Consider the following 16335-nt stretch of genomic DNA (forward strand, 5'->3'; position numbering starts at 1 on the left):
GGTAATTTATGGGCTCATATAACTCAAAAGTTCAGAGACAAGTTGGATTTTAGGTGAGGTTCAATGTAATGGCGTGGTTAATCTTTCTCTCTGCTTTGTAGAGTTTTGGCCAAATTGGCTGCTACCCTCTCCCTTCTTTGGGCCAAGATATCTGCTGGCAATGATCAGAGCTATGTGCTTTTTCATATCAAGTGAGAGTCTGAAAAACATTTTTCTTCCCATAGCTCAATGGAAGAAAAGAATTTTCTTTCCCCAAGTCCCTAGGAAATATCTCTTGTATCTTATTGGCCAGAGGTGTGACACATGCCAATCTTAGAACAAATTATAGGGGCCATGGTGGTCATGTGTGCAAATTAGCTTAGCTAATCAGAAATCCACCTCTTGAGCAGAGATATTATATCCATTAGGATAGAATTCTCAGGAGAAACAGAACCAGTAGGAGATATACATACATATACATACACACACATCATATATATATATATAGAGAGAGAGAGAGAGAGAGAGAGAGAGAGAGGGAGAGAGAGAGAGAGAGAGAGAGAGAGAGAGAGATTTATCCAAGGAATTGACTTGCATTGTGGGGACTGGCAAGTCTGAAATGGTAGGGCAGGCCAGCAGACTGGAAACTATGATAGGAGATGATACTATAGTCTTGAGATTGAATTTCCTTTTCCTCTGGGAAACCTCATTTTTTGCTCTTAAGGCCTTTCATCTGATCGGATGGCACACACCCACATTATGGAAGGTAATATCCTTTACTTACAGGGAACTGACTGTAATGTTAACCACATCTAAAAAAACTTTCACAGCAATACCTAGATCATTGTTTGATTAAATAACTGGCTACTTTTGCCAAGCCAAGTTGACATATAAACAATCATGGATATGATCATTCTCTCCCAAGATACAAGGCTGAAATTTTGACGTTCTGTTGGAAAAGAGACTGGCAACTAAGAGGTAGCCAACAAGTATCGCTTACAATAACTAACAATAGATATGTAACAGGCTGCCATGGGTTTTTAATTGTTTTCCATGGACTGATACCTGGGACAAAAGTTATAGAAATAGTGAGGAAACAGCCAGCAACTTCACTAAAAAACAACTGACTAAAAAAACTTTTAAAAAACCAAAAACCAATAGTGAGTTTTTATTTACTGGGAATGTTCAAACACGGGCTAAATGACTGTGAGGTGAGGCCTAAAATTTAAGCCCAGTATTATGTGTTCTTGACATTTAGGGAAAGCTGGAAGAATCTTAAATGGCCTAACCACAACTTTTCTTCCCCACTGTGCTTCCACAGAGAAGGTTCCTAGCCAAACAACACTCCTTATCAAAGCGATCAGGCATAATACCTGCTTATCCCTGAGTAGCAGGTTTCAGTTCCCTGCCAGCCCGTGGAATTATTCAAACAAGCCAACACATCCTTTCTTGGGCATGCGGCACCCTACCCTATTGATACCATAAAATCTGCTCCTCACAGCCTGTCGGTCCACTCTGTTCCTGAGTGCGGCACCCATGTAGCCATGCATGGCATTTGGTATCCTCCTCCCCTGGGCTGTGAGTGGATGTGATTAATAAACTCCTGTCAGTCTCATCTGTCCAGTGTCGGGCGCTGTGTGTTCACTTGACCATTTCCATAATTTTAGAATGGGAATCCCTTCCTCACCAATGGGGTGAATGAGAGATATTAAAACAATGAGTCTCCTCCCCACCCTGCCCCCCAGCAGTGATGGTGGAAAGGGAAAAGATTCAAACATCAATTAAATAATTGGAACAAATGATTTGTGAGTTGCCTTCCAATCCCAAGATTCTACTATTTCTGTTTTCAATGCTAGTATTAGCATTCATTTTATATTTTCCAAATACAGACACAGCAATTTGTCTGTCTCTACTATTAGCACCCATGAGATTGTTTTGCAAACTGTTTATTTATATACCTTTCTCTCAGCTCAAAGCTCGGAAAGCCATGATTTATTAATCTGTTTATACCTCAGAATAGCATAATGCCTGACACATAGCAGATATTTAGTGAGTATTTGGTGAGTGAATCTGAAAATCACTTTCTCCATTGGAATTTGAGAAAAAATTACCAATGAGCTGTGAAATTCTCCTTAAACAACATAACATATAAGTAAATATCATAGATATGAATTCCCCAACACTGTTGAAATCCACCCTCACTCCATACACCTGTAGATGGAGGGAATGAGGTCTTGGGAGTGTTGCCCAATTTTTCTCTTCTCATTCCCCTTCCAAAATGCATGCCAGTTGCCCTAGGGCTTCTGAAGAACCCTGAAGGCAGCATCTCACTTTGTGTAGGAAGGAGAATTAATATAGCTGTAAGGTGATCCCAACTCCTTGCCTGTCTGTTAATTCTGAATGCCCCATTCACTTCAGAATCCCTGCTGAGAGCTAAAACATTGCTTCTGTAAGAAGGCGTTTATTTTAGGCATAGTTTCATTCTTCAAGTGTGCAGCTACACAGCACCCCTATCCTGAATTATGTGAAGAATATGGAGAAAGCTAAAATGGTTGGCTTGAAGGTGTTTGACATATAATAAGTAATAAAACAGAAAGAAAAAAGATATTTAAATTGGTTTACTAGTTAAAAGTTAAATTTACTTTTTTCCAGTTTTATTGAGATAATAATTGACATATAACACTGTACAAGTTTAAAGTGTCCAGCATAATGATTTGACTTACATATATTATGAAATGCTTACAACAATGTTTAGTTAACAGCCATCATCTCATATAAACACAAAAGAGAAAGGAATTTTTTTTCCTAGTGATGAGAGCTCTTAAGATTTATTCTCTTAACAACTTTCAAAAATACCACACAGTAGTGTTAACTATAGTCATCGTGTTGTACATTACACCCCTAGTACTTATTTGTCTTATTTATCTGGAAGTTTGTACCTTTTGACCACCTTCATTCAATTCACCTTACCTCATCCCCCACCTCTGGTAACCACAAATCTCATCTCTTTTTTTACGAGCATGGTTCTCTCTCTCTCTCTCTCTCTCTCTCTCTCTCCCCCTCTCCCTCCCTCTCTCTCTCTCCGTCTCTCTTTCAATCTCAAGATTTCACATATAAATGAGATCATACAGTATTTGTCTTTCTCTGTCTGACTTAGCATAATGCTCTCAGGGTCCATCCATGTTGTCACAAATGGCAAGATTTTCTTCTTTTTTATGGCTGAATAATATATATATATATATATACACATCTCAAGTTCTTTATCCATTCATCCATTGACAGACACTTAGGTTGTTTTCATGTCTTGACTATTGTAAATAATGCTGTTATGAAAATGAGTGTGCTGATATCGCTTCAACATAGTGTTTTTATTTCTTTTGGATATATTCCCAGAAGTGGAATTGCTAGATGATATAGTAGTTCTATTTTTAATTTTTTGAGGAACCTCTATACTGTTTTTCATAGTGGCTATACCAGTTTACACGCCTACCAACAGGGCACAGGTGTTTATTCTTTTGATAGAATGGCATATGTTTCTTTTCCCAGCCCAGAGATTTAAAAATTTTTTTTTAGAAAAAAAAATAATAAAAAGACTGGTCCGACCAGCAAATTTTTCTAATTCATGAACTTATATACCTTCACAAGGTATAAAATAAATTGTGTTTATTAGCAAGAATAAAATTATGTTAAACCACCTCTGGTGTTGAAACCAAAGATGCAGAGTTTCCATATCTGTATGTCCTTATATAGTATAAAGCATGTGGTTGGCACTTAGTAAACATATGTTGGTTAAATAAGCTAATAATAGAATGTGCTCCCTTTCATTGATCCTAGACCTTAAGAAAGGCTTTAATATGACATAAGTGTTTTTTCCATCTCCTGGGTTTATCCCCAGTAAACAGATCCGAGCCATCCTGAGCCAGTTCAGCCAGGCAGAAGCCTTACTAATGAAAGCTGGAGTGCAGCCAGGGACTTTGGATGGAGTTCTTTTGGATCTTGGGTGTTCCTCCATGCAACTTGATGCCCCTGAAAGAGGTTTTTCCCTTCGGAAGGATGGCCCCTTGGACATGAGAATGGATGGTTGCAGGTGAGTATTGATAAAGCATTTCTCCTCATAACAAGAAATCAATTTCTCAAAAACACTCTGAATTTAATTTCCTTTTAAGACTGTAGAATTCCCATCACACGCCCACACCTAACACTATCCATACATAATAAATCAGTTTTGTTTGCTACTCATTATAGGCTTTAGTCTTTCTCTAGATTTGGGATTCTAAAAGAAAAATCATTGCAGTCTTTACACAGAGTAGTGAAGAGGATAACTTTAATACTGATTTTCTTTTTTACAGATACAATGTGATCTTTTAGACTACTAACAATATTAATATGATACTGAAGCAATGGTTTCATTTTGGTGCAGGCCCAACTATGCCTTTTGTGAAAAGTAAAAGGAACTATATTTAATGCATATTCTCTTGAATACTGCATAAAAGGCAAGATCCTAGAGGTCAGCAATTGTGTATTTTGTCCTGTTTCTTGTACAGTCACTTGGATTCAACCTTCTCCAGAGAAACTAAAATTTATGGTACTAAATCAGACACCGTACTGTGTGTAAGACAGCTTTACACCTCCTCTTCATTTCTCACCACCTTGGAAATACATTTGTTCTCCATCATTTAAATAGGTAACATATATTAAATAACACAAAGAGGGTCACATTCTAGGAAAGTATAGGATAATTTCTTTTAAATCTAAATTAATCTTAAAAGCTTAGATTAGCACTTGTCTCTATGCCCAACACTGGCCCAGGAACTGAATAGCCTGTACCTACGAAACAAAGCTTAAGCGTGTTTTTCTCATTTTATGCACCCCCTCCACCAAATTATTTATCATGGCCCCTACATTTGGGAAGCATACTTTCTAAAAGAGCATTAATCTTTCTTCTATCTAAATTTGTAAGCTATTCTGTTACTAATCTGCAATTCTAGACCTGCACAAACATTTCTACTGAAACAAATGTATTTTTCAACATTTCTTCCAATCTGTCAGAAGGACCTTTATATGAGAAATTTAATGTCCAGTTTAAGTCAACAATTTAATATTGAGTTGACTTTGACTTTTATTTCCCACAAACTTCTTTGTCTCATGGTAATTATTCACATATAGCCTTTTCCCCATATTTCGATATGACCTGTTAACTTAGAGTGTGATTCATACTTGTTGGAACCTTTTTGTTCTGAGTCTTATACCTTCATTTGCACAAATTGGCATTCATGGAATGAAGAATGTCATAAAAGAAAATAATAAAAATCCTTTAAAGACCAATGACTAATAGTAAAGGTCAAATATCTTCTCATGTTTGGAGATTGAGGTTGTTGTGCAGAGGTAATAAAATGTCAAGCAAATTTCTGCTGTTCCTATGTCTTACTAAGGATGCCTTCTGAAATACAGTGAACAAAGCTTCTGGTTAATAGTAATAAATCCCCATATTGTTAATGTAGAGACATCATCAAACTGTAGTCTATGAATGAGGGTTCCTGAGGTTCTCCCCTACGAACATGAAAATAAGCCCTTGAGAATTAAACCCTAAGTCAATATGTAATGGATAATAATACTATTGAGCAAATGTATCTTTAAAAGCTGGATGGCTTCCAGGTAGATAGCATAGGCTGTAAACTAATCAGAGATGTTAACATATCTGAAGAAAGTTCATGGCATTCAGAAAGGAGGAGTTGGTTCACATGAATTCATAGACAAGGGAAAGTTGGAGATGCAAATATGTTCAATGCTAATCTAAGTGGTATTATGGGAAGAGGGAGTCCAAGCCAATAAATTTGGCCAGTCAGATCCTGGAAGCTGATATTTCCCTGTGATGAAGATGGGTGCAAGAGGCTTCCTTAACCTGTTGCCATTTAACAGTGGAATCTTACAGCATAGTTAATTCTGTACTACCCCAAGTTCAACAGTAGCTTTCAGATTATAATAAGTTCTCATATAGCAGAAAGAAGTTCCCAGCTTCAAGGACTTGCAGGTCTAGCTCTGTTGTCAGTTGTATTCTTCACTAGAAGGTAATAAATGAACTGCCATAAATTATGGCAATATTTATGCAATAAATTATGTTAATATTTTCTTTCTCTCCTGAGTGTAGTCATTTGTAAGTTGGTGATCTCTGGAGGACTGACAAGATCTCTTAACTTTTAATTTGGAGGGGCAGATTTTGTATGTTAGCTTCTTCACTATTTGAATGCCTATTCTGAAGCCTCCTAACAGCCTATCAGTTTTCCAGACTATTGCCCCTTTTGCCTTGTAGCCCTATGGAAACTTGGGTTGGCCAAAAAAGTTTGTTCGTTTTTTTCCGTAGGATGGCTCTAGTAGCCCTTAGTTGTCTTTCACTTCATTCGAAACAATTTTGTTAGATTGTATTGTGACAGCTGTCAAATCACCATGCATTAAAAAAAAACTTATCAAAATTGGTGAATTTTTGTGTAGCCATTTAATATTGAAGATGGAAGGGAAAAAACAACATTTTCAGTATATTATGCTTTATTATTTCAAGAAAGGTAAAAACACAACTGAAATGCAAAAAAAAGATTAGTGCAGTGTATGGAGAAGGTGCTGTGACTGATCAAACGTGTCAAAAGTGGTTTGCAAAGTTTTGTGCTGGAGCTTGCTCGCTGGACAATGCTCCGTGGTCAGGTAGACCAGTTGAAGATGATAGCAATCAAATTGAGACATTAGTTAAGAACAATCAATGTTATACCACGCAGGAGATAGCCGACATACTCAAAATATCCAAATCAAGCGCTGAAAATCATTTGCACCAGCTTGGTTATGTTAATCGCTTTGATGTTTGTGTTCCACATAAGTTAGCGGAAAAAAACCTTCTTGACCATATTTCTGCATGCGATTCTCTACTGAAACTAACGAAAACTTACATTTTTAAAACAAATTGTGACAGGTGATGAAAAGTGGATACTGTACAATAATGTGGAATGGAAGAGATTGTGGGGCAAGTGAAATGAACCACCACCAACCACACCAAACACCGGTCTTCATCCAAAGAAGGTGATATATGGTGGGATTGGAAGGGAACTCTTATTATGAGCTCCTTCCAGAAAACCAAACGATTAATTCCAACAAGTACTGCTCCCAATTAGACCAACTGAAAGCAGCACTTGACGAAAAGTGTCCAGAATTAGTCAACAGAAAATGCATAATCTTCCAGCAGGATAACGCAAGACTGCATGTTTCTTTGATGACCAGGCAAAAACTGTTACAGCTTGGCTGGGAAGTTCTGATTCATCTGCCGTATTCACCAGACATTGAACCTTCGGATTTCCATTTATCTCAGTCTTTACAAAATTCTCTTAAGGGAAAAAATTTCATTTCCCTGGAAGACTGTAAAAGGCACCTGGAACAGTTCTTTGCTCAAAAAGATAAAAAAGTTTTGGGAAGATGGAATTATGAAGAAAAATGGCAGAAGGTAGTGGAACAAAATGGTGAATACGTTCTTCAATAACATTCTTGGTGAAAATGAAAAATGTCTTTTATTTTTACTTAAAAACCGAAGGAACTTTTTGGCTAACCCAATACACTGCTATTCTATGTGAACATGAGAGTAAAATAAAATTATGCCTATTATCCACTGAACTGTATTTGAGCAAAATGCTCTTTTAATTTTCTTACTTAAAAGTAGAAAGGTATTAAAAAAAAAAAACTGCTGAGTACATCCATACTAATCTTAGAATTGTCCTGGTAGAACTGTACATATATTCTATGAGTCTGAATTTACCATCACTAACAAGTTTCATTCTGATGCTTGGTGGTTTGGGCAGTTGAATTAACAGCTAGGTAAGATCTAACAGGGATTTTTCAGTTAGGCCAAGAATGATGTTTGGCAAATCTAGGAATGGACAAGCTCTAAAGGACAGTGACATTCATTGAGTTTCTCTGTTCCAGGCATTATACTATCTAGTTTATAATCGCGTGAACCCTTAATTCTCTCAACAATTCTGTGAGGTAAACATTGTTACTTTCATTTTACAGGTTAGAAATTGAGGCTCCAGTAGGTTCAAAAGCTTACACAATATGAGTAGCAAGGCTATGATTCTAATCGAGGTTGATCTGACTCTATAGACCAAATCTTTATCCTTAAAGCTGTTATTGAAGGAGCAAAGCCTGTTGAGATGGAAATAGGCTACCTTATAGGATGTTCATTGATCTGGGAGTACCATGGCAGCCAAAAAGAAAAAAAAAAAGAATCACAGGATCTGGAAAACAAGGTTACACACAGACACACACACACACACACACACACACACACACAAAGAGAGAGAGAGAGAAGAGAGATGGAGGTCATGGCAAAATAGGGGACACGCAAAGGACAACAACAAAATTATTTTCCTGGTAGTACTAGACATGTTAACAAGGTGCAGTGTAGTATTTTTAAGGACGGATTCAGCTATTCCTTGGCAACCCCACTCTGATTGATGGTCAGGTCTTAAAGCTACCATATCCTTGTTACTTAAAGTCATTACAGTATGGTACCAACAATCAATCCAACATATTAACTACAGGAGAGAGAACTGTACTATTAGCAAGGCTATCTTTCTAATAATTAAGATCTCAGTTAGCTCATCACTTAAAATTCCTTGATGCATTTCCCTAAATTGAGGTAAATTGGAATGGCCTGACAAAGTGAATGCTATTTCCTGTTACTATAATTTATTCTATTTGACCAGAGGTTGGTATTGCTTTGTCTCCTCCACCTGAAATTACCATCTAGGCCTGTTTAATATTGTTTGTTAATTACCAGATTTTACCCCATGGTGGCTTTTGTCATGGGTGTATAAGCCCATATGGTTAACAATTTGAAATAATATATGTTATTACTATTAAGGTTGTTCTAGTTTTTGTGAGGGAAACTGACCAGCAGTATCTTCTTTTTTAGACTTTCTAAATTCAATTTGTACCCTCATATAAATAGTTGGTTACTTTACAGTCTTAGATTTAGTTAAGTTCCTGATATCTAGGCTCATTTAAATATCAGTCAGTAAGCCTTGTATCTTCTATACTGAAAAAAAAAAAAAAATCAAGCAGTAATTTAAATTTGAACAAACTAAATCCAAAACATTTTCCATTATTTTAGTTTAGGAGAAATCTTCATAAGCAATAATAACTTCTTTCTGAATTAAAGGCTAGTAAAGCATTTTAACTTTCTGCTGCCCTTGACCTTAATGAATGTCACACACAGTCCCACTTGCAATAATCATGGGTATTTGAAATGGAAAATCTATTTCATTTGTGTAAGATTTCAGTCTGTGACTTTAAAAACCTCAGAAGACCTCTTAGACTATGTGTGTATGCCTGACTTTATGTCTCAGTACTCTGAAGTTTCACCTCTTGTCAATGAAAACTGACGTCAGTGAACTAATTGGCTCTTCTTCTGCGTAGGTACCCTGACATGCCCACCGCAGCTGATGTTGTGAACGCTTTAGATCAACAGGCACTTGCATCCATCCTGAGAACATACGGGGAGGAGAAGCACGCCAAGAAAATCGCTTCAGCAATCGTTCAGGCACGCAGCATCTACCCCATCACCAGAACCCAGCAGCTTGCCAGCATTGTTGCAGGTACCCTCATTAATTCTGAACAGTGTCTGAGAGAAGAAAAAAAAAAAAAAAAATATATATATATATATATATATATATATATATATATATATATAAATCCCCCCAAACTCCCAGAGGGATTCATTTGTACTTGAAATCATGCAGGATAGAATCTTGCCTATCCTTCTCTTATGCCACCTTTCTTTGGATTTGCAAGCTTCCCCCCTCCAACACCTCTCCCCCACACACAATTTTTAAAAATATACTGTAATTTGCTGATTAGTTGAATAATAGAAATTTTTTGTGCATGAGGTGATTTATCATTTGTGCCTACCAAGGTGAAACGTGGAATGACAAGAGCAGAAGAATTTCTCTATCCATTACAGTGGTTGATAAGCATCCTGTATAAGATCTGACATTACCTCTCTTAGTTTCACAATTCTGCATTTTAATATTTTGGGCAAAAGGAGAATTGCATTGCCCAACTGCTAAAATAAAATCCAGTGACTCATACGTCTATTCTAAACAACCAGCTAACAAAGGGTATGTGATGTATAGGTTATTCCACTTTGTGAATGCTAACTAAATCAGCCTGAGGGGCTTATTGAAACATTTCATCTTTTCTGCTGTTCACCACCATAAACCTCTTGAACCTAAGTATAGCTAGGAGGTGCTTTATTATAGCCTTTCTGTCTGAAGCCAAAGTTGTTTCACAGCTGTGTTCCATGATGAAAGTTTTCCAAGGCAAAAATATAACTCCTGCAGTTATTTAACAGAATTCCAGTGGTAAATTCTTCATCTTGTTGGACCATCTGAAACTCTACATCATTTTTATTTACCAAATGTAATAAGATTTTTTTTAGTAGTTCCTATTAAGTTACTTTAAGTAGCTAAAGATGTAGAAAAAAGGAATATTTGTATAGCTTATAAAAAGAACCTAATATTAGTTGCCTCTATCTTAATATTATACATAGTTTAAGGAATAAAACTTAATTATAAATTCACTCAGATTGAGATTTAGAGGTCATAAAGCAACTATTTTATAACAATTTAATAAAACTATATTCTATTTAGTTATTAAGAGTTGACCAAGTCTTTAATTTTTTAAGCTGCATACCTCAAGGCCTCAAAGCCCTTCCAACCTACCACTGAGATTCCTGTAGGAAAGTACAAGTAAAATCTTGCAGGTTATGTGAGCATAAAATATTCCATGATTTTCTTCGCCAAAATGTTTATCCTAGCGGGCTGACATCACATTCACCCTGTCTTCTGTCCCTTCCTTTCTTCCTACTCCATACTCACTAACACATCTTCACCTTATCCTTTCTGTCATTCTTTAACTAGCTATGTTCTCTGTCTCCCATTTTGGAAAGAAGAGCAGTGAGAAGTCACATTTTTTTTTTATTGATAAGAAAATCCAGAATTTTCTGTTCTGAAAATGAGGACTCGAGGTAGAGGGCATCCTAGAGATCATCCAGTCAAAAAGCCTCATCTGATAACTGAAGAAACTAAGGCTGAGGGAGGGTGAGCAGTTTCCTCGAGAGTACAGTGGCAACGTCAATGCTGATCTAGAATTTGGAAGTTCGTGAATTTGAGACATCATTAGGAATCTGCCTTTAAGAAATTAAGCTAACTTCTCTGTCTCCGAACCCTAATCTGTAAACTTGGGGAAATAACACTGTGGTATTAGATAGAAATTATTTGAAGGTGTAGAATAGGTACATAAGTATTTTCAGAAAGATTATGATGTGAAAAGCATATTAGGGCTATGAAAAATGATATACTAAAAATGAGAATTTTCATGTATGTGTAGATAAAACCCAATTTTTGTAAATGCCATTAAAAAATTGAGTTCTCTATAATGAATCCATTTTTAAGGCTCATATCAGCCCATTTTAATACAACTTTATTGATGATAATATAATTCTTTGGAGAAGGGAAAAACAGAAAAAAATGGTTTTCCATTTTGTGCTTATTTATTCAAAAAATATCTTGGGAGAGGCTGCTATATACCAGGCATTTTACTAAGTACTGAAGGTAGAATGCGGAGCAAATCAGATAGAGCCTTTGTGTTCATGAAACTTACAGGCTAATAAGTGATGGAATAAAAACATGGGGTAATAAACTTGTACTTATAGTAGAAACACTCTTATTTATTGTAGTCTGAAGTTATGATTGTGTGGCTAATAGAAAGAGTTGCTTCAAGTGGAGAGTTATAGAACCTACACATATATGTATATATACACTATACATACATATATATAAATATATATATATATAGGGACATGATTGGGTCCTAACTGCAGTCCCACGAAATCCATTCTTACAAAAACCACACCCATGGCATATATTCTTTTTTTTTTTTTTAACATCTTTATTGGAGTATAATAGCTTTACAATGGTGTGTTAGTTTCTGCTTTATAACAAAGTGAATCAACTATACATATACATATATCCCTGTATCTCCTCCCTCTTGCATCTCCCTCCCACCCCTCTAGGTGGTCACAAAGCACTGAGTTGATCTCCCTGTACTATGTGGCTGCTTCCCACTAGCTATCTGTTTTACATTCGGTAGTGTATGTATGTCCATGCCACTCACTCACTTTGTCCCAGCTTACCCTTCCCCCTCCCCGTGTCCTCAAGTCCATTCTCTACGTCTGCGTCTTTATTCCTGTCCTGCCCCTAGGTTCTTCAGAACCCTTTTTTTTTTTTTTTTAGATTCCATATATATGTGTTAGCATACAGTCTTTGTTTTTCTCTTTCTGACTTACTTCACTCTGTATGACAGTCTCTAGGTCCATTCACCTCTCTACAAATAACTCAATTTCATTTCTTTTTATGGGTGAGTAATATTCCATTGTATGTATGTGCCACATTTTCTTTATACATTTATCTATTGATGGACACTTAGGTTGCTTACATGTCCTGGCTATTGTAAATAGAGCTGCAATGAACATTGTGGTACAAGACTCTTTTTGAATTATGGTTTTCTCAGGGTATATGCCCAGTAGTGGGATTGCTGGGTCGTATGGTAGTTCTATATTTAGTTTTTTAAGGAACCTCTATACTGTTCTCCATAGTGGCTGTATCAGTTTACATTCCCACCAACAGTGCAAGAGGGTTCCCTTTTCTCCACACTCTCTCCAGCATTTATTGTTTGTAGATTTTTTGATGATGCCATGGCATATATTCTATAAGCTCTAATTTTATTTTTATTAAAATGAAGTAAGAATTTAAAGATACTTACAAAGTAATCTGAATGAGCATATTTTCTAGATTTTCATTATTTTTGTCTTAATAATTACCTCACCCACATCTAATTTGATTGCATTTTTATGTGACTCATCTTTATAAGAGAAAAGTTTCCAAAGTCTTCAACTTAGTATTCATGGAAACAGCAGCAGTCTTTCCTTTTGCATTCATATTTCACCAGTTCATGTGATATTTCATTAAACTATGTATTGACAATATAAGTGCTCTGGGCTGTAAACATACAGTTCTTTTGGTGGGAGCAGGACTATGTGGAATTCTAGGTAGTAGAATACAATTTGTTTAGTAGAGAAAGGGATTAATCTGTCAAGTACATTAAATAGAAGTCTCTTAAGAGAGCTGCTTCATAAGGAAATATGGGAAGCAATGGAGGGCCCAAGAAGGTTCCTATATTAGTTTCATAGTACTGCTGTAACAAAGTACCACATACTAGGTGGCTTAAAACAACAGAAAGTTATTCTTTCACAGTTCTAGAGGCTAGAAGTCCCAAACCAAGGTATCAACAGGGCTCTAGGGGAAGAGCTTCCTTGACTATTCCTAGTTTCTGGTGGTTGCCAGCAGTCCTTGGTATCCTTGGCTTGTAGATGCATCACTAAATCTCTGCCTCCATCGTCACATGGTGTTCTCCCTGTTCATCTGTCTTTGTGTCCACATTTCCCTTATTATGAGGACACCAGTCATGTTTGATATAAGGCCCACCCTAATCCAGTATATACTCATCTTAATTTGATTATATCTGCAAAGTTCCTATTTCTAAATAAAGTCACACTCACTGGTTTCCGGTGGACATGAACTATGGGGGACACTGTTCAACCCCATACAGTTCCTAAGCAATATCTTTATTTAACAAACATGTATTTTAGCAGGCTATAATATTCAGTGATTATATTTGAATGTCTTTTCTGGTTCTTAATAAATTCATACTAAACATGTTCATTATTATCAAGCACTTTGGGAAATATGCCACTGTTCCTGACACATAGTAAAAGGCACGTATGGATGAAAATATAAATCACTTCCTTTGCTTTCAAAAAGCTAATCATCTATCAGAACAAGAAGGACCACCACACTTGTAATCACAATATACTTAGTGGAATTATATAATAATTAAAGTGATTAAGCTGTATTTATAAAACCTAAAGCCTAGTGCCTTTTGCTAGTACAAATAACTACAGTTCTAGTATTCTTCCAGATCATGGGAGCTCCAGAAGACAGGTTTGGGGCTCTAGGATGGAATAGAACACTTACAACTACCATGAATTTCTTTGTAAATTACCAAGTCAGCAATTTGTAAGGCAATTCCGAAAACAACCTGAAGGACTTCACTGATTATATGCACTATTCAGAACTCCTAGCCAGGAATTTTCATATAAATAACACATATACAGTGTTGTATATAGTGTTCCCTTCACTAAAGTTCCCTACACCTACCCTTTCCTGTGGCTAATGTCAGCTCTTCCTTTTGAGCTTAGTTGAAATGTCACTTCCTTTAGAAGTTTTTTCCAGTCCTACACAAATTAGTTGAGATTCTCTTCTTTTTGCTCCCATAGCACTGTATTAGCCTGTCACAGCATTTATGCTGTTCTTGTTGCTTGTTTACTATTTATCTTTTCCTCTAGACCTATACTGTCCAATACAATTGCCACTAGCCACACGTGTCTGTGGAGCTCTTGAAATGTGGTTGCTCTAAATTGAGAGGTGCCATATATGCAAACTACACACCAGATTTTGAAGCTTAGTTTGAATAAAGAATTTAATATGTCTCAAAAAATTTTACGTGCATTATATGTTGAAATGGAAACAGTGAATCTCCCATACCAAAATGGTCTAACAACGTTAACACTAAAGTACTCAGGTAAATTAGAAAACACACATTGCCCTCCCTTATAATTTTGGGATACTCTGAAGAAAAATAATACTCTGATAAAATATTTTAACTAATATGAATCTTTAAAGATGGGAAATGGTACATATAAAAATACTCAAGCTCCTCAGGAAAGAAATTTATGCACTTAATTTTGACAAAATGGCTGTGGTTTTAGATTTTGCAGAATTAATGTATATCCGATTTGTGTAGGCTTAAAAATGGTATTGGTTCTGGATATCCCTTTGAATAATAAGGTCTGATTATTTTCCTCAATAAGCTGTTCATATTTCATTAGAGCTATTTTGTATTCCATTTCTCTTTCAATTCTCTGGATACATCAGGGAAAAAAAAAGTCCTTTAATATTAAATTCAGTAGGTGAAATGAAAGACTTCATTTAATTGTTTATGATTTTCAAAATGATTTAGAATTCATCCTAGATCAAAATAAATGTATGTGATAAACTTGAAAAAAATAATAACCTTAATTATTAAATTAAATCTAGTTTAATGTGAAGTTCTTAGTTCAAGTCCTGGTTCTACAGCTTGCTTTCTGTGTAAACTTGAACAGTTCTAGACCTTATCTTTCTCATCTTGAAATGGAAGTGAATAATATTTATGATGATGATCACTGTTATTTAGCAAACATAACCCTACTAATTATATTTTACTTAAATGAATATTGAAATTCACTTGCAGTTTCCAAGCTCATGCAAAAATCAAAGAAGTATACTGATCACTTTTCAGGTCGTTGGGATTTAGATTCAAATTCACAAAATAGATAATTAATCCATTGATTATCAGTGACTTATACTATCAATTTTTCAATGGGAAAAAGGCGACGGGAGGAAGCTTCTTAGATATGTCTGATTCTTGTTGATTAAATGTATAGACATTATTCCCTGACTAAAACTTTTATGTAACCTTTATTCTGACTCATGTACTGGGTACATGGCCAGAGCTTAATGAATGCCTGTTGAACAAATAAATCAATAAAAAGATGTATACGTTCTCAGCCAAAGTAAAATAAAAATTCAGGAAAAAAAATTGTAAGTTGTTAGGTGTTACTGAGAATCAATTGTACTCTGCCCTTCACATTGAAGAGTGAGAGACCTAAGCATCAAAGTCCTCAGTATCAGTTAAAGCAGCGTGAGGAATAGGTGAGACTCCCCAAGACATGGAATCAAAAATCCTGAAGTTCTATTTCTGGTTTTGCGATTTATTTGCTTTGTGAACTTAAATAAGTCACTTATCTTCTCTGATCCTTATTTTTTCATCTGGAAAAGAGGGATAACTAGTAACTGCTATGACCAATAAATGAGATGATATTTGGAAAGTTCTCTGTGAATTTTAAAGTGTAAATATACTTGTAAGCATTTTATTCTCTTCTCTATCCAGAACTAGGGTGATCCAGAGAGCAAATAAGTGCACTAGTTAGAACCCTGAGTGTGGTCTTCTACCCTGGAATTCCTGTCCACAGCCAAGTAGTGTGATCTCTGATAGGCTGGTTGCTTCATTCCAAGCTGTTCTTCCCTTAGAGGTTATGTGAGTTTTAGAAAGAATAATCATCTTTTTCTGCATTGGTAAATATAAGGTGTATCTTTCCACAGT

At 35.9% G+C, this 16335-nt stretch overlaps 1 pseudogene across 1 annotated transcript; it reads left to right on the forward strand.

The window, feature by feature from the left end:
* Positions 1-3361: 3361 nt before the first annotated feature.
* Positions 3362-9652, forward strand: LOC309622419 (12S rRNA N(4)-cytidine methyltransferase METTL15 pseudogene; annotated as a pseudogene). Its single transcript has 2 exons — positions 3362-4066; positions 9433-9652. The product of its transcript is annotated as a 12S rRNA N(4)-cytidine methyltransferase METTL15 pseudogene (transcript).
* Positions 9653-16335: the final 6683 nt, after the last annotated feature.

Source organism: Balaenoptera borealis (genome assembly GCF_965194805.1).
Source record: "Balaenoptera borealis genome assembly, contig: HAP1_SCAFFOLD_2564, whole genome shotgun sequence".
Classification (NCBI taxonomy): Eukaryota; Metazoa; Chordata; class Mammalia; order Artiodactyla; family Balaenopteridae; genus Balaenoptera; species Balaenoptera borealis.